The sequence below is a fragment of the Macaca mulatta genome, chromosome 7, assembly GCF_049350105.2.
Source record: "Macaca mulatta isolate MMU2019108-1 chromosome 7, T2T-MMU8v2.0, whole genome shotgun sequence".
NCBI lineage: Eukaryota > Metazoa > Chordata > Mammalia > Primates > Cercopithecidae > Macaca > Macaca mulatta.
In genome coordinates, this window is record NC_133412.1 from 6,464,467 (window position 1) to 6,488,013 (window position 23,547).

The following is a 23,547-nucleotide window of genomic DNA, read 5'->3' on the forward strand; positions in this document are numbered from 1 at the left end:
AAGAAATAAAAAGGATACGGCCTGGCGCGGTGGATCACGCCTGTAATCCCAGCACTTTGGGAGGCCGAGGCGGGCGGATCACGAGGTCAGGAGATCGAGACCATCCTGGCTAACACAGTGAAACCCCGTCTCTACTAAAAATATAAAAAATTAGCCGGGCGTGGTGGCAGTCGCCTGTAGTCCCAGCTACACGGGAGGCTGAGGCAGGAGAATGGTGTGAACCCGGGAGGCGGAGCTTGCAGTGAGCTGAGATCGCACCACTGCACTCCAGCCTGGGCGGCAGAGCGAGACTCCATCTCAAAAAAAAAAAAAAAAAAAAAAGAAATAAAAAGGATACAAATTCTTAAATATCAGCTGTTTGCCCTGGTTAAAATTCTCTAATAAGAAGTTTGAAAGGATTTTTAAAGAGCTTGATAGTCAAAAGTCAACTTAATTGAAACTACTATTTAGGTTATGTGTGTGTGTGTGTGTGTGTGCACGCGCGTGCACGTACACATGTGTGCACATGTATGTATGCATAAGAGTCTTTGTTTTAAGGCCTCTGTTCTGTCTGTAAGAATTTCTCCACTGGGTAAATTTCTCTCTCCTTGCACCCATGGTAGCCATATGTGCTCCCTCTGCCTGTTTCTCCATTTCCTTCTGTCAGCCCCTTTTGCATCTTCCCACCCTCGCTGCCACATGAGGGGACAAAAAAATTTTTTTCTAACAGACTGAAATTCCTTAAGGAAAATAGAAAAAGATGTGGTGGATTCCTCTCTTGGGGAGGAACTTCTGTTTTTCCTCAGGGAATCTCAAGAGGACAGAGTCCTCCCAGATCTAAAATTACTCTACCTTATCTCTTCGGCTTTTGCCATACCAGAAATGACTCCGTATTATGAGAAAACTTGCCTTATAAAATCTTATGGTAAATTCCTGTGATTTTGTGTTGCTTTGGTATCAATTCTGAGTCTAACTCTAACAAGGCCTAAACTCTTTTTTTTTTTTTTTTTTTTTTTTGAGATGGTGTCTTGCTCTGTCAGCCAGGCTGGAGTGCAGTGGCGTGATCTTGGCTCACTGCAACCTCTGCCTCCTGGGTTCAAGCGATTCTCCTGCCTCAGCCTTTCAAGTAGCTGGGACTATAGGCACATGCCACCATGCCCAGCTATTTTCTGTATTTTTAGTAGAGACGGGATTTCACCATGTTGGCCAGGCTGTTCTCGAACTCCTGACCTCAGGTGATCTGCCTGCCTTGGCCTTAAACTCTTTCTTAAAGGAGAATAAATTGTCTCTTTCTCTCTGCTTTGAGTTATGGATTGCCAGTTTGTTTCCTCTGGGATCTGGGGAGCGCTTGAGCCATGTGGAACAGGTGGATTTTGACTTGTTCCATTTACAGAGACATAACTGGAATCCAGCTGCCGTTTTTGGACTGGCGACCCTTGCCAGTCTAATAGCTAGAGTTTTAAAATCAAGAGTCTAGGGGCTTTGTTTATGTCTGTTTTGATCTTTATGTATGCACGCATGTATGTCTTTGTATGTTGTCTATAATAGCAAATTGGCTTATAAATAAAAGAATATGCATAAATTAAATACATAAATTTAAATGCTTTTCAGGTTAATGTGATTTTAAGAATGACATTCAGTAAAAAAGATAGTTTCAAAATTGTTCTTAAAATAAAATAAAAGCATCTTCAGAACTGAATTTGGACATTTTTGCCTAGATGTATTGATCAGATACTATCTCTGTTATATATTTTAAGATCATAGAACGGTTGCTTCTGTAGTGCTTTTGATACTTGCTTAAACTTTCAATAAACTTATGCCTTTAGATTTGAGCTGTTAGGCCATGATGAGACCTATCCCCAAGTTTGATCTTTTGGCCTTGGCTACACACCTGACACATAATTAAAACTGCTTGCTTCCTGGGTTTGTCACTGAAAATAAGAGTTACTAAGAGTTTACATTGTAAGTAATATATGTAATTAAGACTACTAGACATAAGCAAAGCAATTTTGGCTGGGCGCGGTGGCTCATGCCTGCAATCCCAGCACTTTGGGAGGCCAAGAGGAGATGATCACAAGGGCAGGAGGCCGAGACCATCCTGGCTAACACGGTGAAACCCCGTCTCTACTAAAAATACAAAAAACTAGCCGGGCGTGGTGGCGGCACCTGTAGTCCCAGCTACTCGGGAGGCTGAGGCAGGAGAATGGCGTGAACCCGGGAGACGGAGCTTGCAGTGAGCGGAGATCGCGCCACTGCACCCCAGCCTGGGTGACGGAGCGAGACTCCATCTCAAAAAAAAAAAAAAAAAAAAAGGAAAAGCAAAGCAAAGCAAAGCAATTTTACATCCAAAAGCTCTAAAGAAAATAGAATGCACTTTTAATTTTAAAAAGGTTGGCCGGGCGCGGTGGCTCAAGCCTGTAATCCCAGCACTTTGGGAGGCCGAGGCGGGCGGATCACAAGGTCAGGAGATCGAGACCACAGTGAAACCCCGTCTCTACTAAAAATACAAAAAATTAGCCGGGCGCGGTGGCGGGCGCCTGTAGTCCCAGCTACTCAGGAGGCTGAGGCAGGAGAATGGCGTGAACCCAGGAGGCGGAGCTTGCAGTGAGCCGAGATCGCGCCACTGCACTCCAGCCTGGGCAACAGCGTGAGACTCCGTTTCAAAAAAAAAAAAAAAAAAAAAAAAAAAAAAAAAAAAAAAAAAAAAGGTTATGGCTGGGCGCGGTGGCTCAAGCCTGTAATCCCAGCACTTTGGGAGGCCGAGAAGGGCGGATCACAAGGTCAGGAGATCGAGACCATCCTGGCTAACACGGTGAAACCCCGTCTCTACTAAAAATACAAAAAACTAGCCGGGCGCGGTGGCGGGCGCCTGTAGTCCCAGCTACTTGGGAGGCTGAGGCAGGAGAATGGCGGGAACCCGGGAGGCGGAGCTTGCAGTGAGCTGAGATCCGGCCACTGCACTCCAGCCTGGGCGACAGAGCGAGACTCCGTCTCAAAAAAATAAAATAAAATAAAATAAATAAATAAATAAATAAAATAAAAAGGTTATAAGAAGGCAAGAGAATGTGATTTTTGTTAAAGGAAAAGTAAAATGTGAGAGAGTTTGAGAGAGAGTAGTTTTTCATTTACATGAGAGAGAATTCTGTGTGGTCAAAATGATAAGGGGGAAAATAAAGTAAACCTTTGTCCTAGGGTAAAACGGTAAGACATAATAGACACAACTGAAGGTTTAAGCCAGTGTATAAAGTTTGTGAAGGATGGATCTTGTGAAAATAATTTTGTATATGATCATGTTGGCTGAAATTAAGAAGAGGTCATTTAGCTTTTCTAAAAATGAAACCTAAATATGAAAAGCAGAGACCAAGGCACGGCCAGAGCCGGGACTCCCCCCTGTGTCGGAGTAACAGGGTTTTCTTGGAGCGTGGATCTGCTCATTAATTAAAAATATAAGGGTTTAGGCCGGGCGCGGTGGCTCACGCCTGTAATCCCAGCACTTTGGGAGACTGAGGTGGGCGGATCACAAGGTCAGGAGATCGAGACCATCCTGGCGAACACGGTGAAACCCCACCTCTACTAAAAATACAAAAAAATTAGCCGGGCGAGGTGGCGGCGCCTGTGGTCCCAGCTACTCGGGAGGCTGAGGCAGGAGAATGGCGGGAACCCGGGAGGTGGAGCTTGCAGTGAGCCGAGATCTCACCACTGCACTCCAGCCTGGGCGACAGAGCGAGACTCCGTCTCAAAAAAAAAAAAAGTGTAAGAGTTTATAAAAGGTTTATGAAAACCTTTTCTTGGGTTTTGGATGGACTTGTTTATAAGGTTTTGTTAAAATTAGCTTTAGCTTCAATAATACACTAATGCAAAGGCAGAATTTGGTTTTCTTACTTAAACAAGATGAGGCTGTTGGTTTTCTCAAAGGTGAAAACTGCTGGGGTCTTCCAGGAGAAGGCCACGGGAGTCTCTTAAGGCGATTACTGCAGGGTCCTCCGTGGTGAGAGATGAAGCCTTTGCTGTGGCTGTTGAGGTCCTCAGTGGCCAAGGCTGCTGGGGTCTTCTGTAGAGCAGCCTGGGGGCCATGGTGGCTTCACCGTGCGGCTGATGCTGATAACTTCGCTTCTTTGCCCCTAGCCATCTGTACACACCGTGGGTGTGCCTGTCTCCCCAGCAATCTTGGCAGGGTTAAACCAAAGTGAGCCCTTCAAGCGGTACCCCCAAAAGCTGGGGAAGCTGGTCACTCACCCCGCTCTCCTTCTCTGCTGTGAGGGTAGCTCATGGGCCAAGGAAATTGCTCTCAGGGCTGAGCTATGCAGGCCAGGGACATCGGCTGATGCAGGCAAAATGAAACTCCACTTCCAGCATCTTTCTGTGCAGTGTTCTCAGTTTTTTTCTCCACTGTGTTGGTAAAGCTTTTTAACTGGATATTTGAGCTGTACCAGAGCAATTTTGCTCATGGTTAGATAATTGTTGTTGTTTATTTTGTGGGGAGCAAAGGCTGTGTCTCCTACTCCGCCATCTTGCTGATGTCACTCCCTTCTTGCCTGCACTTAAAAAAAACAAATTTATTGATGTATGATTTGAATACCATCAAATCCACACATTTCAAATGTACATTACTATGAATTTTAGTAAATTCGTTCAGTTTTTCAACCATTACCATAAATCAGTTCTAGAACATTTGCATCACCCCAAAACATTTCTTCATGGCTGTTTATAGTCAATCCGCACTCTCATTCTCAGACTCGGGAATGTATAGGTTTTTATTCTACAGATTTGCCCTTCTAAAATTCAATATAAATTGAATCTTACAATGAGTTGTCTTTTTGTCTGATTTCTTTCCTTCAGCACAATTTATTTACATCTAAATAGTATATTATATTGTATAAGCATGCTACATAGTTTATTAATCAGTGGGAAAACCTTTGAATAGTATCTAATGTCTGGTTACTATGAATACTGCTTATGAACACTCATGCTTGAGTCTTCCAGCCCTCACCCCTCTTCCATGCTTCCACCTTTTGTAGTCTCCCATGTCTATTATTTAACTCTGTATGTCCATGTTTATTCTTTGTTTAGTTCCAGCTTATAAGCGAAAACATGCAGTATTAGGCTTTCTGAGTCATTTCACTTAGGATCATGGCCTCCAGTTCCATTCATGTTGCTGCAAATGAATAATTTTATTTTGTATGGCTGAATATTATTCCATGCTCTGTGTGTGTGTTTGCATTTAAATATATATATATATATCTCTCCAACCCTTCACTGATGAACACTTAGGTTGGTTCCAGGACTTTGCTATTGTGAATAGTGCTGTGATAAACATAAAAATGCAGGTATCTTTTTGTTATAATGACATCTTTGCCTTTGGGTAGATACCTAGTAGTGGGATTGCTGGATTAAATGGGAGTCTTGTTTTTGGTTCTTTAAGATATCTCTATACTGTTATGAAGGTTGCATTCATTTCCATTTCCATCAACAGTGAATAAGCATTCTCTTTTCTCTGCATCCTCACCATCTGTTGTTGTTTTTTTATTTTTAATAATAGCCATTCTGACTGGTATCTCAGTCAAGATGACATCTCATCATGGTTTTAATTTGCATTTCCCTTATGATTAATGATGTTGAACATTTTTTCATTTTTTTGGCTACCTGTATATTGACATATGCATTACAGCTATATAGATTTTTTTTTGTTTTTGTTTTTGTTTTTGTTTTTGAGACGGAGTCTCGCTCTGCCACCCAGGCTGGAGTGCAGTGGCCGGATCTCAGCTCACTGCAAGCTCCGCCTCCCGGGTTCACGCCATTCTCCTGCCTCAGCCTCCCGAGTAGCTGGGACTACAGGCGCCCGCCACCTCGCCCGGCTAGTTTTTTGTAGTTTTTAGTAGAGACGGGGTTTCACAGTGTCAGCCAGGATGGTCTCGATCTCCTGACCTCGTGATCCGCCCGTCTCGGCCTCCCAAAGCGCTGGGATTACAGGCGTGAGCCACCGCGCCCGGCCAGCTATATAGATTTTAATCCCACCTCCCCCTCCAAAAAAAAACATTGATAAGAACAAACTTTGGTTTCATTGATATTTTTTGATATTTTTAATTGTTTTTCTGTTTTCTATTTTGATGATTTCTGTTCTGGTATTTATTTTTTCCTTTATTTTACTTAATTCAAGTTAATTTCTACTCATTTGGGGGCATCATAATGTGGTATCTTATATTATTGATTTTTAGATGTTTTACTTGTTCTCATATAAGCATTTAAAGCTACGAATTTCCCTCTGACAACTACTTAGGTGTGTCTCATACAGCTTGTAATATTTTGTTTTCATCTTTATTACGGTGAAAATATTTTCTAATTTACTTGTGATATTTTATTAAAATCTGTATAATTAAATTATTAAATAATGATTTCCAAAATAAATTTAAAGTTATTTTTAATATAATTGTGTTGTGATCAGAGAACATGCTTTGTACAATTGCTCCTTTTAAATATAGTGAGACTTGTTTTATGACCTAGGATATGATTTATCCAGAGAATGTGTCATGCTATCCTAGAAAGAATGGGTATTTCTGCCGTTTTGGTATGTAGTGAGCTATAAATGTCAAATTGAGTTGGGTTATTGTGTTGTTCACATATTCTATATCCCTACTAATTTTATTTCTATTCTTCTATCAACTCCTAGAGGATATATATTAAAATATCTAACTGTGATTGTTAAACTCTTTATTGCTTCTTTCAATTCAGTCAGTTATGTTCATGTATTTTGGGACTCTCTTGTTCAAGCATGTATGATGTTGTAATTGTTATATCTTTCTATGTGTGACCAGTTATCATTAATAAATGTCTTTCTTTGTCTGTAGTTGTATTTACTGTCTTAAACTATATTTTGTCCGATATTCATATAGTTGCTTCATCTCTCCCATCATTACTGTTTGCATGGTCCACATTCTCTATCCTTTTACTTTTTATGTATTTGTGCCATTTAATCTGAAGGATTTCTTGTGCAGACAGCATATTCTTCATCTTCGTTTTTAAAAAAATCTTGTCTGAACATTTATGATTTTTGATATAATTATTGATATTGGATTTATATCTACCATATTGCTGTTTTATGTAGTTTTCATGTATTTTTGTTCTGTTCTCCTTCTTTACTGATATTTATAGTGTATTATTTTAGTTAGATTGTTGATTTCTAATTCTATTTTTTCAAGATATTTTCCTAGAAGTTGTTCTAGGAATATTTCTACATCTATATTTATCCCAAACTTCTTTAGGTTTATCATGATGTCTGTCTGATGAAACACAGCAACTTTGCCACATATAACTCTGTTTTCTCTCTTCTTTGTGCAGTTATTGTAACACACATCACAGCGATACATGTTTTAACTTTGCCGCATATAACTCCATTTTCTCTCTTTGTGCAGTTATTGTAACACACATCACAGCGATACATGTTTTAACTTTGCCGCATATAACTCCATTTTCTCTCTTTGTGCAGTTACACATCACAGCGATACATGTTTTAACTTTGCCGCAGTGTAACTCCGTTTTCTCTCTTTGTGCAGTTATTGTAACACACATCACAGCGATACATGTTTTAACTTTGCCGCAGTGTAACTCCGTTTTCTCTCTTTGTGCAGTTATTGTAACACACATCACAGCGATACATGTTTTAACTTTGCCGCAGTGTAACTCCGTTTTCTCTCTTTGTGCAGTTACACATCACAGCGATACATGTTTTAACTTCTCTCTCCACAGAAAACATTGAGGAGTATCTTCATGACATTGGGATTTGTCAAACATTTATTTAAAAGTAGCAAAAACATTATCAAGACACAATATTGCTAAATTAGATTTTATTAAAATTAATTTTTTTTTTTTTTTTTTTTTTGAGACGGAGTCTTGCTCTGTCGCCCAGGCTGGAGTGCAGTGGCGCGATCCTGGCTCACTGAAAGCTCCGCCTCCTGGGTTCACGCCATTCTCCTGCCCCAGCCTCCCGAGTAGCTGGGACTACAGGTGCCCGCCACCTCGCCTGGCTCATTTTTTGTATTTTTAGTAGAGACGGGGTTTCACCGTGGTCTCGATCTCCTGACATTGTGATTCGCCCGCCTCGGCCTCCCAAAGTGCTGGGATTATAAAATTAATAACTACTGTTCATCAAAAGAAAGTAAAACATCAAGACACATTGTGACAGAGAATAATTATAATACATATATCCACAAATGTGCATATTTGTAAAACTCCTAAAATCAATAAGAAAAATGTAGACTTTCCAGTAGACAATCACAAAAAAGCATATTGAAATGGTCAATAAACATATGAAAATGCACTCAGTGTCAGTAATGATCAGGTTAATGCAAAATTATTCCAGCATGGGACCAAATATTCAATAAAGTGGTTGAAATGCACGTGAGAATTAATTTCATGTGTCAGCTAGACTGAATCATGGGTTGTGACTTCTGGTTAAACATTATTCTGGGTGTGTCTGTGAGCATGTCTGCGGATGAGCTAAACATCTGAATTGGTGACTAAGAAGATTGTGCTTTCCAGTGTGGGTGAGCCTGATAACAGTCCAAGAATTCCTGAACAGAAACAAGATGATCAAAAGCAAACTCACTCTCTCCCAGCAGGTCTCTAAGCTGGGACATAAGTCTTGTTCTGCCTTCAGGCTCAGGTTGGAATTTATACCATCAAGTCTCCCAGTACCCAGGATTGCAATCTTGCATCTATCTATTATCTATCTATCTATCTATCTATCTATCTATCTATCTATCTATCTATCTCTATCTCTCTATCTAGCTATCTATCATCCATCTATCCAATCTATCTCCTATTGGCTCTGTTTCTGTGGAGAACACTGGTTTTTGTAACAAGAGTGGTTCTGGAGGAACAGAATTTTAAGAATGAGTTTTCTGAATGGATTTTGGGGTCTCTGGAATTGACCCTCTAATCTGATTAGATTTAAAGACACCAATCACTCTATTTATAGTAGTAAAGAAAACACAGTCTATGACATGATCTGGCAATAGAGATATAAAATATCTTCATTGGATACTACTAATCAAACACTTAGAAGAAGCAAGAAGCAGTATGAATGTGCATATAATTCTGAACACTTTTGGAGAAGTGACAAATATGCAGCAATGTGCCACATTATGAGGTTTTGGTCAACAGCGGACCACATATGTGACTAGTCCCATAAGATTACAATGGAACTGAAAAAATTTCTATTGCTGTCATAACCTCATAGTGCAATGCATTCCTTTTCTATATTTAGACATTTTTAGATACACAAATACTTGCCATTGACTACAGTATTCAATATAGTAACATGCTTTACAGGTTGTAGCCTAGCAGCAATAAGCTATACCGTGCAGCCTAGGTTTGTAGTAAGCTATGCCATCCGGGTTTGCGTGAGTACACTCTATGATGTCACAAAATAACAAAATCACCTAGAACATTTGAAAGAATGTATCTCCATTGTTAAGTGACACATGATTAACAAGGTTGGCTGGTTGCTTCTAAAGTTACTGGACAGAGTGCTGAAAGAGTGATATCAGGGATTAGAATTCCCAGCTCAAGTGCAGCATCAATGACCAGAAAAATTTATCTGTACTCTTAAAAAGACTCTCATCTGCAGTAGCTACAGGGCTGAACTTGCTAAAAATCACATACACAAATCTTGTGACTATTTGCCTTACAGAAAGCCAATCACTGAGGTTTACAAGACTGTGATTGTTTTTCCTGTAGGGATCCCAGAGGGACAGGTTTTAACCAAGTGTGATGAATCCATGGTTTAACACTGGCTAACTTGACAGATGAGGGGGTGATTAGCAGCATCTCAAATGGACTGGACCACTGTGGCTGCAGCTGGCCCTCACCCAGGTGGGATTTTCAGGTCTTCAGCAGGACTTGGTTCCTGGTGTTAAAGTGTGAAGAGGCACGTCTATAAGAAACTGGAGCATTTTGGAAGCAAATTCAGGAAGACTATTTTTAATTGTTTTATATATGATAAAAATCCACAAGTCTCAGGGAGCTCAGAGAAGTAGTCTCTCAGAAAATACTTTGAAGGGGAAGAGGCAACTCACTTTAGTGGGGCTATTGTGTCTTCAGCAAAGCAAGAGAAAAGACCTATTCCTAGGTAAGGTTGTGTCTTGATAACTGTGGTCCCTTTGGTCACAAGTAGGTCCATTCAGTCAGTGGGGCACTTACTGAAGGGGTAGCCTGCCCCTCCACACCTGTGGGTATATCTCGTCAGGTGGGAGGAGAGACTGAGAAAAGAAATCAGACACAGAGTCAAAGTATAGAGAAAGAAGAGTGGGCCCAGGAGACCGGCACTCAGCATACCAAGGACCTGCACCGGCCCTGGTCTCTGAGTTCCCTCAGTTTTTACTGATTATCATTTTCATTATCTCAGCAAGAGGAAAGCAGTAGGAGAGCAGGATGATAATAGGGAGAAGGTCAGCAAGAAGACATGTGAGCAAAGGAATCTGTGTCACAATTAAGTTCAAGGGGAGGTACTATGCCTGGATGCGCACCTAGGCCGGATTTTTGTTTCTCTCCACCCAAACGTCTCAGTGGAGTAAAGAATAACAAAGCAGCATTGCTGCCAGCATGTCTTGCCTCCCACCATAGGGCAGTTTTTCTCCTATCTCGGAACTGAACAAATGTACAATCGGGTTTTATACCAAGACATTCAGTTCCCAGGGGCAGGTAGGAGAGGGTGGCCTTCCTCTATCTCAACTGCAAGAGGCTTTCCTCTTTCACTAATCCACCTCAGCACAGACCCTTTACGGGTGTCGGGCTGGGGGACATTCAGATCTTTCTCATCCCACGAGGCCGTATTTCAGACTGTCACATGGGGAGAAACCTTGGACAATACCCGGCTTCCCAAGGCAGAGATACCTCTGGCTTTTTGTAGTGCATTGTGCCCCTGGTTTATCGAGACTAGAGAATGACGATGACTTTGACCAAGCATACTGCTTGTAAACATTTTGTTAACAAGGCACATCCTGCATAGCCCTAAATCCCTTAAACTTTGATTCCATACAACACATGTTTTTGTGAGCTCAAAGCTGGGGCAAAGTGGCTGAGTCAAAGTTATAAATTAACAGCATCTCAGCAAAGCAATTGTTCAAGGTACAGATCAAAATGGAATTCCCTATGTCTTCCCTTTCTACATAGACACAGCAACAGTCTGATCTCTCTTTCTTTTCCCCAAACTTAGGAATTTATTTTAGTTTGACCCCTTATGGTCAAGACATGCAAGAGAGCCCATCAATGGCAAAGCTTTTATTTTGTAGTATATTATTGCCAGGTTGCTGTGGCTACCTGGCCTGAGTCCAACCTGTCTCTCAGTGAGACCACCTATGGCCAAGAGACTTAGAGTGAAAAGACTTATACCCAAGTAGGCATGTTAGGCCAGACAGGAATGAAGGTGGGTAGGCACTCATTGATTCTTAAAACCCTTTTAAACAACTTAATAGCCAAAACCCAAAAGTCAAAAAGTAAGGTTAATATTCCTGTCTGTTGCAGGAAGTCAGGGACCCCGATCGGAGGGACCAGCTGAAGCTGCGGCAGAAGAACATAAATTGTGAAGATTTCATGGACATTTATTAGCTCCCCAAATTAATCCTTTTATAATTTCTTACACCTGTCTTTACTGCAATCTCTGAACATAAATTGTGAAGATTTCATGGACACTTATCACTTCCCCAGTCAACACCTTTGTAATTTCCTATGCCTGTCTTTACTTTAATCTCTTAATCCAGTCATCTTCGTAAGCTGAGGAGGATGTATGTCGCCTCAGGACCCTGTGATGATTGCATTAACTGCACACATTGTAGAGCATGTGTGTATGAACAATATGAAATCTGGGCACCATGAAAAAAGAACAGGATAACAGCAATATTCAGGGAACAAGAGAGATAACCTTAAACTCTGATTGCCAGTGAGCCGGGCAGAACAGAGCCACAATTCTCTTCTTTCAAAACCAAATAGGAGAAATATCACTGAATTCTTTTTCTCAGCAAGGAACGTCTCTGAGAGAGAGAATGCGCCTCTGAGGGTAGGTCTCTAAATGGCCCCCTTGGGGGTGGCTCTCTTTTACAGTCGAAGCCAAAGGAATGAAATAAGCCTCAGTCTCCTGTAGCGCTCCCAGGCTTATTAGAACGAGGAAATTCCCACCTAATAAATTTTGGTCAGACAGATTGTCTGCTCTCAAACCCTGTCTCCTGATAAGATGTTATCAATGACAATGCATGCCCAAAACTTCATTAGCAATTTTAATTTCACTTCAACCTGTGGTCCTGTGATCTCGCCCTGCCTCCATTTGCTTTGTGATATTTTATTACCTTGTGAAGCAAGTGATCTCTGTGACCCACACCCTGTTCATACACTCACTCCCCTTTTGAAAATCACTAATAAAAACTTGCTGGTTTTATGACTCGGGGGCATCACGGAACCTGTCGACATGTGATGTCTCCCCTGGACACCCAGCTTTAAAATTTCTCTCTCGTACTCTTTCCCTTTATTTCTCAGACCCGCTGACACTTAGGGAAATAGAAAAGAACCCATGTTAACTATCGGGGGTGGGTTCCCCTGATACCTGTCATCAAGCTAAGCCCCCTTGGCTTGCATAGGAAGTCTATCAGCTGTGTCATCTGGGTGCTCCACTTGGCATGGACAGGTAGAGTTGTGCAATTCCTCTTCTCAGGATCAACAGATCTTACAGTGACTTTCATCCAGTTCACCAGGCTGGCTTTCTCTCAGAAATAACCTCCTGTGTGTCTGGAATGAATATATATATATGTGTGTGTGTGTGTGTGTGTGTGTGTGTATACACATATGTTGCAGATGGAGATATGTGTATACATACTACATATACACACATATATATGTGTATACATATATACTATATATACTATATACATAGTATACATATATACATATATACATAGTATATATAGTATAATATAGTATATATACATATATACATATATACTATATATACTATACATACTATAGTATATATAGTATGTATACTACAGTATGTATACACACATCTCCATCTGCAACACATATACAAATTTTATATGTATAAATATGTATTTTATATGTGTACATATATACACATATATATGCATACATATATATACACACACGCATACATATACATATATCTCCATCTACAACAATTCAGTAGTGAGGTGCAGGTCATGCATCAACCAAAACATACTCTTCCATTCTACAATGTTTAAAACCAAAGACATTGCTCCAATATTGCAATCAATTTTAGTAAAGGTTCCTCAGGAAGCTGATGACACCAATGTATAAAAATGGAACATTTTTTAAAAAACATTATATCCTCTGGTTTCAGTAGTTACTTGGTTTTGCCCTTCCCTCACATTGACTACCTTCTTTGAAACCACAGGTCTCAGAGGTACATTCTGGTTCCCTGACATGATTTCCCCCTTTTGAGGGTAGCCTTGAAACTAGTGATCTGGGCTCAGACCAACCCATGTCTGAATTTGGTCTCCCTTCAGGGTCCAACTCAGCACTCTTACTTTTATTTTAGCTATTATGGATAACAACAACCAAGAGATTGAATATTTCACCAATCTCTTGGTGAAATATAGTAGTCCCAGCTACTCGGGAGGCTGAAGCAGGAGAATGGCTTGAACCCGGGAGGTGGAGCTTGCAGTGAGCCCAGATCGTGCCACTGCACTCCAGCCTGGACAACACAGTGAGACTCCGTCTCAAAAAATAATTAAGTAAAAATTAAAAAAAGGAAACCAAAAGAAAAGAAAAAAGGATTCTTGGGGGAAGAACCTCTTATTCTCATGCAACTGGTTCCTCCATCAGGGAGAAAAGCTTACTTGCTGTGACAAGGAGCTGGCCTCCCTGGCCAGGGGAGGAGACTCCGTGGGCATGTGGCAGGGAATGCTAGCCAGCCGCGTGGGGTGCCTTGGGGCCCAGGCAGCCACTGTGGCTGATTCCCACCCTGCGTGGCCATGTTTGGACATCATGCATACATGCGGCAGATAAGGCCGTGCACCCCAGCTGACAGGAAAGCAGGAGAATAGAGCTGCCCTGCCTGTCTCACGTGCACTCCTGTGGATGTTGGGGTGGATGTGAACCCCTTCCAGTATTGTAAAAGAAAAAAGAGGTGCCATTACTAAAAAAGAGAAGAGGAATGCCACAGGACCAAAAGGCTCAGAAACAACAGTGAGAAGTTTTGAGTCCCCACTTCCCTCACCCCTTCTCAAGCCCCATGTTCTGGGCAACGAAGCTGTTGCAGGAGTTTTTCCTTAGTTCAGCTAAAAGCCGGATTTTTGTCACATAGCCATCAGAGATTAGGCTTGCAGACACTTTGAAGGGTGAGAAAAAAATGGAATTTATTGGGAAAAAAGGGGAAACAGGGACCCTCCACAAAGCCAGAGTCCTGCTAGTGTGCTTCCTGCCTTGCAGATGAATCTCGGGTTCTACCCAGGAGGAGGACGGGCCAGGCTCCTCCCCACCGTGAAGGGCACAAACTTGTGTGACTCCAGCCCAGTGCGCAGTCCTCCCAGCGCACGGGCTAGTTGGAATTTCTCTGGGGACCCCTTTACACTTGGCTGTCTCAATATCTGATAAAAAATTTAGACATATCAAGAAAAGCCAAGAGTACAGAATCAAGTTATCCTAGAGGAAAACATTGCTTTTCTAGATAAACATTCAAGATAAACATTTCAGCATCAGGCCACAACAGCAGCTAGAACCAGAAGAAAAACATTACAGAAGCCTATGAAACCTTTGTAAGAGAGAATTATTGGCCCGGCGCGGGGGCTCACGCCTGTGATCCCAGCACTTTGAGAGGCCGAGGCTGGTGAATCACGAGGTCAGGAGATGGAGACCATCCTGGCTAACACGGTGAAACTCTATCTCTACTAAAACTACAAAAAATTAGCCGGGCGTGGTGACGGGCGCCTGCAGTTCCAGGTGCTCGGGAGGCTGAGGCAGGAGAATGGCCTGAACCTGGGAGGCAGAGCTTGCCGTGAGCCGAGATCGCGCCACTGCACTCCAGCCTGGGCAACAGAGCGAGACTCCCTCTCAAAAAAAAAAAAAAAAAAAAAAAAAAAGATATTTATCATCATCTGAGGCCTCTTCAAGTGGAGAATAAAAGCTGAAAGCAGCAAGACACAGCAAAGTTGCACTTCTAAGACAAGAATCTGAGAAGTTTTCAAAAAGTAGCATATTATAGAATCAAAATAAAAACTCCTTGTAATTTTATTAAGAACAAATAAATATTTTAAGGAAGCCTTGTTCTAACATAAAGGGCCAGTGTTAACCTTTTTACATCTCTCTCTCCTGTTTACAGCTTCCTTTTTACCTGGGTTCATAAATAACCCTTCCAAGTCTATAATTTAAATGAATCTTCAGATAACTTTTGAATTAGACAATTTTTTTAAAATACAAATGTATCTTTTTAGCATATTTTATATATAGGATTGTATAATAACTAGAATTTTTATTCTTAGTAACCTTAATTTTTACTGCAATACTTAGGAAGCAAGAAACCCTGAAATGTCTGTCAGATATTAGCATTTTGTAGGTTAGATGATTTTACAATTTTTTAAAGAAACCATGTTTCCCCATATCATAACTTTCTTAATTTGAAATGACCCAGACATGTTTGTATTAGCATCCAAAACAATTTCAAGACTTTAAATTACACAAAAAGGTCACCTACAGTTATTACCTCATCTATATTTTATTTATTTTTAGCAGTTTATCTAGATTATTTATGAGAACTGAGATATCAGACAAATGTAGTCATTTTCTTCTTCACCATCCTTATAACCTGCACATATTAAATGTTTACCCAAGTAAGGGGCTTAAAATTAACTACGTGGACATTATTGCTAATAACTCTGAAGATTCAGCTGCTTTCATTAAACCAGCCACATTAAATTAGCCTTATTTCTCAAAAAAAATCCCACAAACACAGATCATTTTCCTCTTGGCTGGGTTTACAATCTTACAAACTTTTGTACCAAACTCTGACACCTTAAAATACCTGGCAGAGACAAATATAAAATCTAGGCAAAAATGTATGCCAAAAATTTGAAAAGCATTTTTATTTTACCAAGAATATTAAAGGCATGTTGTCTAGTAAAGATTTACTTACGTCAAATGAACTTTTTAAATGCTTGGACTTATTTACTTAATTTATGAGTGATCTTCTACTTATAAGTCAATTTGGTACCTTATATAAACAACACATAATATCCAGAAACAGATACACACCTACAAAGATTCAATACCTTTGACCTCCGAATTCTAGCCATAAGGTGGCATTACAAACTCACCAGCTTATGAATATGTTCACATGACTAAACTCTCCTCAGTAGGCGATCTTGTGAAGGCTGGGAAACAAAATTTTGGGTAAAGCAGTTTCCATGGTAGTTTGATTTTTTAAGGCCAAACCTCCTCAGACTCCAAAGAAAACTGGGGCCAAATACACTAAAGAAGGACATCACATACTCACCAGGCCTGACCCTGCTGAGAACAGCAGCATCAAAGCCTGGATATGCAGAGCTCCACCTCGCTTTCCTGTTCAGCAGCAAAATGAACCCAATTGTAACACAGCACGACAGTTCAAAGACCCATGGAGAGTCCACAACTTTCTGAACCGCAAAGAACACTTCAGCCAAACAGCATTACAAAAGAGTATCACTTTCCTTTGTTCCACTGGCTCCTGATTATATTCAGGCTACTTCTGAAGAGTGTACCCAAGCAGGCTGCATTCTGGGATTGAATTCTGATTTCCCATGACTATATTCTCACACACACACACACAACACACACACACACACACACGCATGCAAACAACCATCAAAATAGAATATCTAACTGCAGTAGGGACTAACGATCCCCAAGAATGTGGTTTTCTAATTTACACAAGCAGAAATCCAGCAAGTGTGTAGGGGAATAGATATTAAGGGTGTGGCTCAATGAGGGAAGAAATATAAAGTTGAATCTGTATTAATTTATTAATACAGGCTCACTAAGCAGAAATTCTGCACTTATCATTGCAGCTCAGGGAGTTAGAAAGAGCTCTAACTGGTGGGTTGGTTGGCTAAAATATGGATCAAAGATGGACCTCTGTGAGCAAGCTGGAAATGCTGGATACCCCTTGGTTTAACATAGAGATTGGGATTCTAGCCAACATGGTGAAACCCTGTCTCTACTAAAATACAAAAAATTAGCTGGGTGTGGTGGCGTGTGCCAGTAGTCCCAGCTGCTCGGGAGGCTGAGGCAGGGGAATCATTTGAACCCTGGAGGAGGAAATTGCAGTGAGCTGAGATCTCGCTACTGCACTCCAGCCTGGTGACACAGTGAGACTCCATCTCAAAAAAAAAAAAAAATAGTCCAGATCAATCTATAGTGTTAGAAACCAACATAAAAGGAGGTAACAATTTTAGTGATTGGAAGGGGACTCCTTTGGGCTGTTAATTATGATAATTATGTTAATTATAATTCATTAAATATCATATGATTGCATGTGTGTATTCAATTTGTGAGTATTTATAAAGCTGTGTGCTTATTACTTGAGAATAAATGTTTGTATATATGTTATGCTTCATAGAAAGTTTGTATTAAACATTTGTGAGAGGAATAATGGGTAATTGGGTGATGTGTTTCTGCAATGAAAAAAAGTAGGTGAAAGTACTCTTTCTTGTTGTTGTTTTTTACAAAATTGCTTTCTGCTTTCTTAAGGAAACCATACAGACTAAACACAATGTATGAACTTAATAAATGTATGGCAAACTAGAGAGAGAGAGTTACCGAGAGAGAAAGACAGGGATAAAGAACACACACGCGCGCGCGCGCACACACACACACACACACACACACACACACACATTTGAGCCACGATACCTCCTTCAGATGTCAAGTAAGAAAGATATTGGCAGTGATAGAAGCTGGAAACTGTGTTGCATGGAAGCACGCACTGGAAAGGCCACAGAGTAAGAATCAACAGAATTAATCCATATTGTGCCTCCTGGGAGATTCTTGTTAAAATAAGAGGTTAAAATACTTGTAAAATATATCCTAGTGCATTTTCTGTCCCCTTTCTTCATCAAAATATTTGTGGCTATTATTTTTCAAAAGGGAGAAAAATTGTTACCAATAACCAAACTAATTGATTTTCATTGAATATCCAGTGTGTAATAACTTGGGTTAGCTTATGAGTATTTTGAACCACTAGGTGTCCCTGTAAGCAAGTGATTGAATAATTTTTAAAAATCAGCAAGCCTTGGAAAGTTTGACCGACATGATCAGTGAACTTGAGCTAATGTATGTAAAACACCAGGCCCCCGATCTAGACGGCACACTGTTCTCAAGTACACATTGGCAACATGCTGAGCTTGAAACCGATCTCAGTAATTTCAAAGACTTGACATCATCCAGAATATATTCTCTAATGATAGTCCGAGATTGTCAGACATCAATAACAAACAATAACTAGAAAATTATTCTTACATTTGACATTTAAATCTCAATATGCATATTTCTATATTAATAACAGTTCAAAGAAAAAATAAAAAATGTAATAAATATTTTGATTTGTTTTTTCTTGTTTATTTTTCTTTTCTTTTCTTTTTTTTTTTTTTTGAGAGGGGGTCTCACTCTGTTGCCCAGGCTGGAGTGCAATGGCTCAATCTCGGCTCACTGCAACCTCCACCTCCTGGCTTCAAGCAATTCTCATGCCTGAGCCTCCTGGGTAGCTGGGGTTACAGGCACTCGCCACCATGCCTGGCTAATTTTTGTATTTTAGTGGAGATGGGGTTTCACCATGTTGGCCAGGCTTGTCTGGAACTCCTGACCTCAAGTGAACCTCCTGCCTTGGCCTCCCAAAGTGCTAAGATTACAGGCATGAGCCAACGTGCCCAGCCAGTATTTTGATTTGTTAATGAAAATTTCTAGTTAAAAACTTTTGTGTGCCAGGCATGATGGCTTGTGCCTGTAATTGCAACACTTTGGGAGGCCAAGATGGGAGGGTCACTTACAGCCAGGAGTTTGAAACCAGCCTGGGCAACAAAGTGAGACTCCGTTTCTACAAAAATTAAAATTGAAATCCTCAGGCATGGTGGTGCACACCTGTAGTCCCAGCTACTCAGGAGGCTGAGGTGGGAGGATCACTTGAGCTGAGGAGTTGGAGGCTGCAGGGAGTCGTGATTGCACACCACTGCACTCCAGCCCAGGTGACAAAGAGAGACCTTGTCTCAAACAAATAAATAAACAAAAAACAAACTTCTGTGGTTTTGCAGGACATCAGCCAGATGACACAGTGAGAAACATCAGCATTTTTCCCCTGCAAAAATAAAAATCAGACAACTATCTGCAAATAAACATAGCCCGGGGAGGGCTCAAAAGTCCAATTAAGAAAGGGGAGCCATACATCTAACAATAAAAGGAAAATAACTGCGTACAAAATATTATTGGAGAGGTCTACAAACTTGAGCTGTCTGGAGACAGCTAGGAACAAGAAGAGGGAGGCTATCAATATCAGACAGACAGTGGGTACCACCTTGATCCTGAATGGTCTGCCCTACAGAAGAATCTGGCAGCCTTTTCTACTGAAGATCTTAACGGCCCAGTGGCAGCTGAAGACTCCCTGCATCTTTCACACAGAGGACTCCCTAGAGTTTATTAGCACAAACCCAGTGGCTTGCCCCACAGAGAATTCCAGGCATTTTGCTACCGAGCTAAACCAACGGCCATTGCTGCCACAGGAACCCTGGAGAGGAAAGCACTGCATATCATCCCCCTACAAAGAAGGAGAAACTGTTGTGCTGCCACAGAAATGGGGCTGTCACGCCACCCAAACCCATGCAGGCCCTGTACCCTTGCACTGCATTCAATTTGTGTATGCCTGCACCCTGGACTTCACTCAGCTCTGCAACCATTCTATGTGTATCTGTGCATCGACCAATGGAGTTACTACCATGGATGGCTAGCCCACATTCCAGACCCCAGAGTCACTGCAGCTCTGTACATGCCCAAGTTCCAAACCCAGTTCCCTGCCTGCTACATGGTACCCACTCCTCTCACACCAATACCAATGCTGCAGCTGAGTGCCTGTGCTCCAAGCACTGGTGCCAACACTGCCCAGGACCCTGGAGTCAAAGTCCTCCATCCATGCCAATGCTTCAGGCCCCATCTCTGTGGCTGATCCATGGGTAATATGCATCCGACACCAGCAGCACCACCATTACAAGTGTGCTTGCAAGCCAGACCCAGTACCAAGAGACACACCCTTGGCCATGCTTCCATCATGGGAAAAAAAGAGTTTAGGAGGACTCCAGAATCACTTGCCACTGAATACCCCAACAATTCTTGCTGCCACTATGGACATCTGCAGCCTCAGCCATTGAGGACGTTTGCCATCTTTACTCATGCTGACCTCAGCTTATCATGCTGCATAGAAACTATACACCTGTGCCCTCACTGGAATGAGAACTAATGCACCCCACACAGCTGGTGCACTCACATCTCCTGTAGGTGTCTCACCCCACTGAAACCAGTCCTCAAAACCTAGAGGTAGTAACTGCACTATGAAATGAGAAGACATCAACTCTTTTTTCCATGGCTGATTTTACTCTGTATCCTTTCACTGGGACAAATTTTAACTATGAACATAACAGCTTTTCTGAGTTCTGTGAGTTCTTGTAGCAATCATTTAACCTGAGGGTGGTCTTGGGGACCCTTAAATACAGGTAGTTTTCTTGTACATGTGTCCTCAGATGAATACTTGGTGGGAACCTTCTGGAAATTTCTGGCTTTGTCTTCTGTGCAGCTGTCTCCTTTCTGATACTCTCCCACATGAGTTATAGTCCTCTTAGTCTCCTAAGACTAAGTTCCATATCCCCAAATCTGGTAGTCTACCATCCTACACTTGGGTTACCCCTGCCTGCACCATGGTTTGGGAACTCAAGCAGTAAAAGAGGAAAATTATAGGGATTATAGCATTTGTTTCTTGTCGCTCAGGGAATCATAGTTATTCAGTGCCTGTTACAGGATATATTTTTGTCTGCTCAAAAAAGTTTGTCATTCTAACTCCCAGAATGTAATCTTATTTAGAGATCTATCTTTACAGAGTTAATCAAGATACAATGAGGGTAGGCTCTACTGCATTATGACTGATGTCCTTATAAAAAAGAAAAATTTGGATACAGAGACAGACACACATAGAAGAAAGATTATTTAAATAGACAGAGGAGAAGAAGACAACCATCTAAAAGCCAAGGAGAGAGATTGAGAACAAATGCTTCCCTCACAGGTGCCATCGACACTGCCAGGATCTAGATTTTAGACTTCTAGCATCTGCACCTGGGAGATAATACATGTATGATGTTTAAGGCACCCAATTTGTGTTCCTTTGTTATGGCAGCCCTAGCAAACTAATACAGTGCCTGAGGTCCAGTGTCTGAAACCATTATTTTATATTTTTCTCTGCTTATTTTCTTGTTTAACATGAGAGGGTCCTATTGTCCACACGTTTGTGCCTCCCAAAATTTGTATGTTGAAACATAATCAACATATGAATGTGATAGCATTGGGAGGTGGGGCCTTTGAGAGGTGACTAGGTCATGAGAGAAGAGCCCTCAGGACTAGTGCTTTTTAAAAAGAGGCCCCAGAGAGCTGCCTTGCCCCTTCCACCATGTGTGGACACAGCTAGATGGCACCTGTGGACCAGAAAGCTGGCCCTCATCAGTCACCCAGATGAAACTGGTAAGAAACATGATGGTATCAATAAAAGTTTATCAGAAAATAGTATGTCATTCTAGAGGAATATACCATCATTTTAGACTTCAAGTTATTAATAAAAATAATTTGCCAGTTACGATTAATAGCACACAATGACGGTTAGTCAGAAAAGAAAATACAATATCAGCAATAGAATACAAGTAGTTGTGGAAGCCTAAGGTGACTTTTACTAATCCTCTTTTCTATAAACACCTTAAAAGCTAGATAAAAATTTACACAGCATCAATTTAAATAAACCGAGGATGCCTGCTTCTGGCCAAGGTGGAGTAATGTGGGCAGAATTTACCCCTTCTTTTATTACATTCTGGCTGTTATAGCAAAACATCATAAATCAGGAAACATAAATAGCAGAAAATTATTTCTCATAGTTTGAAGGCTGGGAAGTCCAAGATCAATGTGCTAGCAGATTGGGTGTCTGATGGAAGTTTGTAGACAGGCATGTTGAAAACACTTCTGGTTTGTCTGTTCAGCGAAGTGTAGGCATTGATGGCTCCAGTTCAGCTCTGCGTACCATTTCAGCATTTTCCATATTTACCAGTCCCTGGGATTTGATATTTGTCCATCTGTAGTGGTACTTCCATAAGATAGCAAGTAGCTACATATGACTATGTAACATTAAAATAAAATTATTTAAACTTAAATACAATAAAAATTTTGTTCTTCAGTCATACTTTCCACATTCCAAACTGTCACAGTATACATCATCACAGAAAGTTTGGTTGGACTGCACTGCTCTAGATTCTCAATAACGCCAAAGTAACTTGATATGAGTTACATTTTACAAGTATTACTCTGACTCTTCTGACAGAGCGGCAAGGAAGGGAGAAAGATAATAAAAGACAAGAGACTATTGTGATGATCCAAATTGGAGATGATAATAATTTCACACCTGAGTTGTGGCAATGAAGATGATTTTTAAAAAGTCAGATAAAGGATATATTTCTGATAAACAGCTAATGGACTTGCTGAGACTTTGCATGAAAACTCATGAGGATTCCAAAGTTTTTGTTTGAGCAAATAAAACAATGACGTTACCATTTAGTAAGATGGGAAAGAAGGTGGCAGGAGTAAATTTGAGACAATGAAGCAGATTATGAGTTAAGTTTAAAATGAGATGACAGAAAGGCAATTGGATACGACTCTGAGATTCAGGGATAAGACTTCCTTGGAGATTAGAAGTTGACAGTCATCAATTTATTGACTTGAGAAGAGTGACATCAGCAACATGGAAGACCAGGATGCTCCCAGTCCATACCACCCACAGATGTATTGAAAAAAAAAAAAACTGAAACTGGCTAAAATAACTTGAGAGGAGTTCTGGAAAATAGACCAATGTCTTCAGTAACCAAGTAAATGTAAATGATCCATCTTCTATATTCTTTCTAATTTTTTTGTTACTCATTAACCATCCCTACATACCATTCACCCTCTCACTATCCTTGCCAGCCTCTGATAACCATCTTTCTGCTCTCTGTCTCTATTAGTTCACTGTTTTGATTTGTAGATCTCACAAATAAGTGAGAACATGTGAAGTTTGTCTTACTGTGTCTGGTGTATTAGTCCATTTTCACACTGCTAAAAAGAACTACCTGAGATCAGGTAGTTTATAAAGAAAACAGGTTTAATTGACTCACAGTTCCACATGGCTGGGCAGGCGACTGGAAACTTACAATCACGGTGGAAAATGAAGGGGAAGCAAGGAACATCTTACATGGAGGCAGGAGAGAAAGGGAATGAGGGGGAAAGTCCTATATTTTTAAACTATCA

The 23,547-nt window shown here is 40.9% G+C and overlaps 1 pseudogene; it reads right to left on the minus strand.

The window, feature by feature from the left end:
- Nucleotides 1-10,346: 10,346 nt before the first annotated feature.
- Nucleotides 10,347-10,957, minus strand: LOC144329714 (uncharacterized; annotated as a pseudogene).
- Between the last annotated feature and the right edge of the window lie 12,590 nt (nucleotides 10,958-23,547).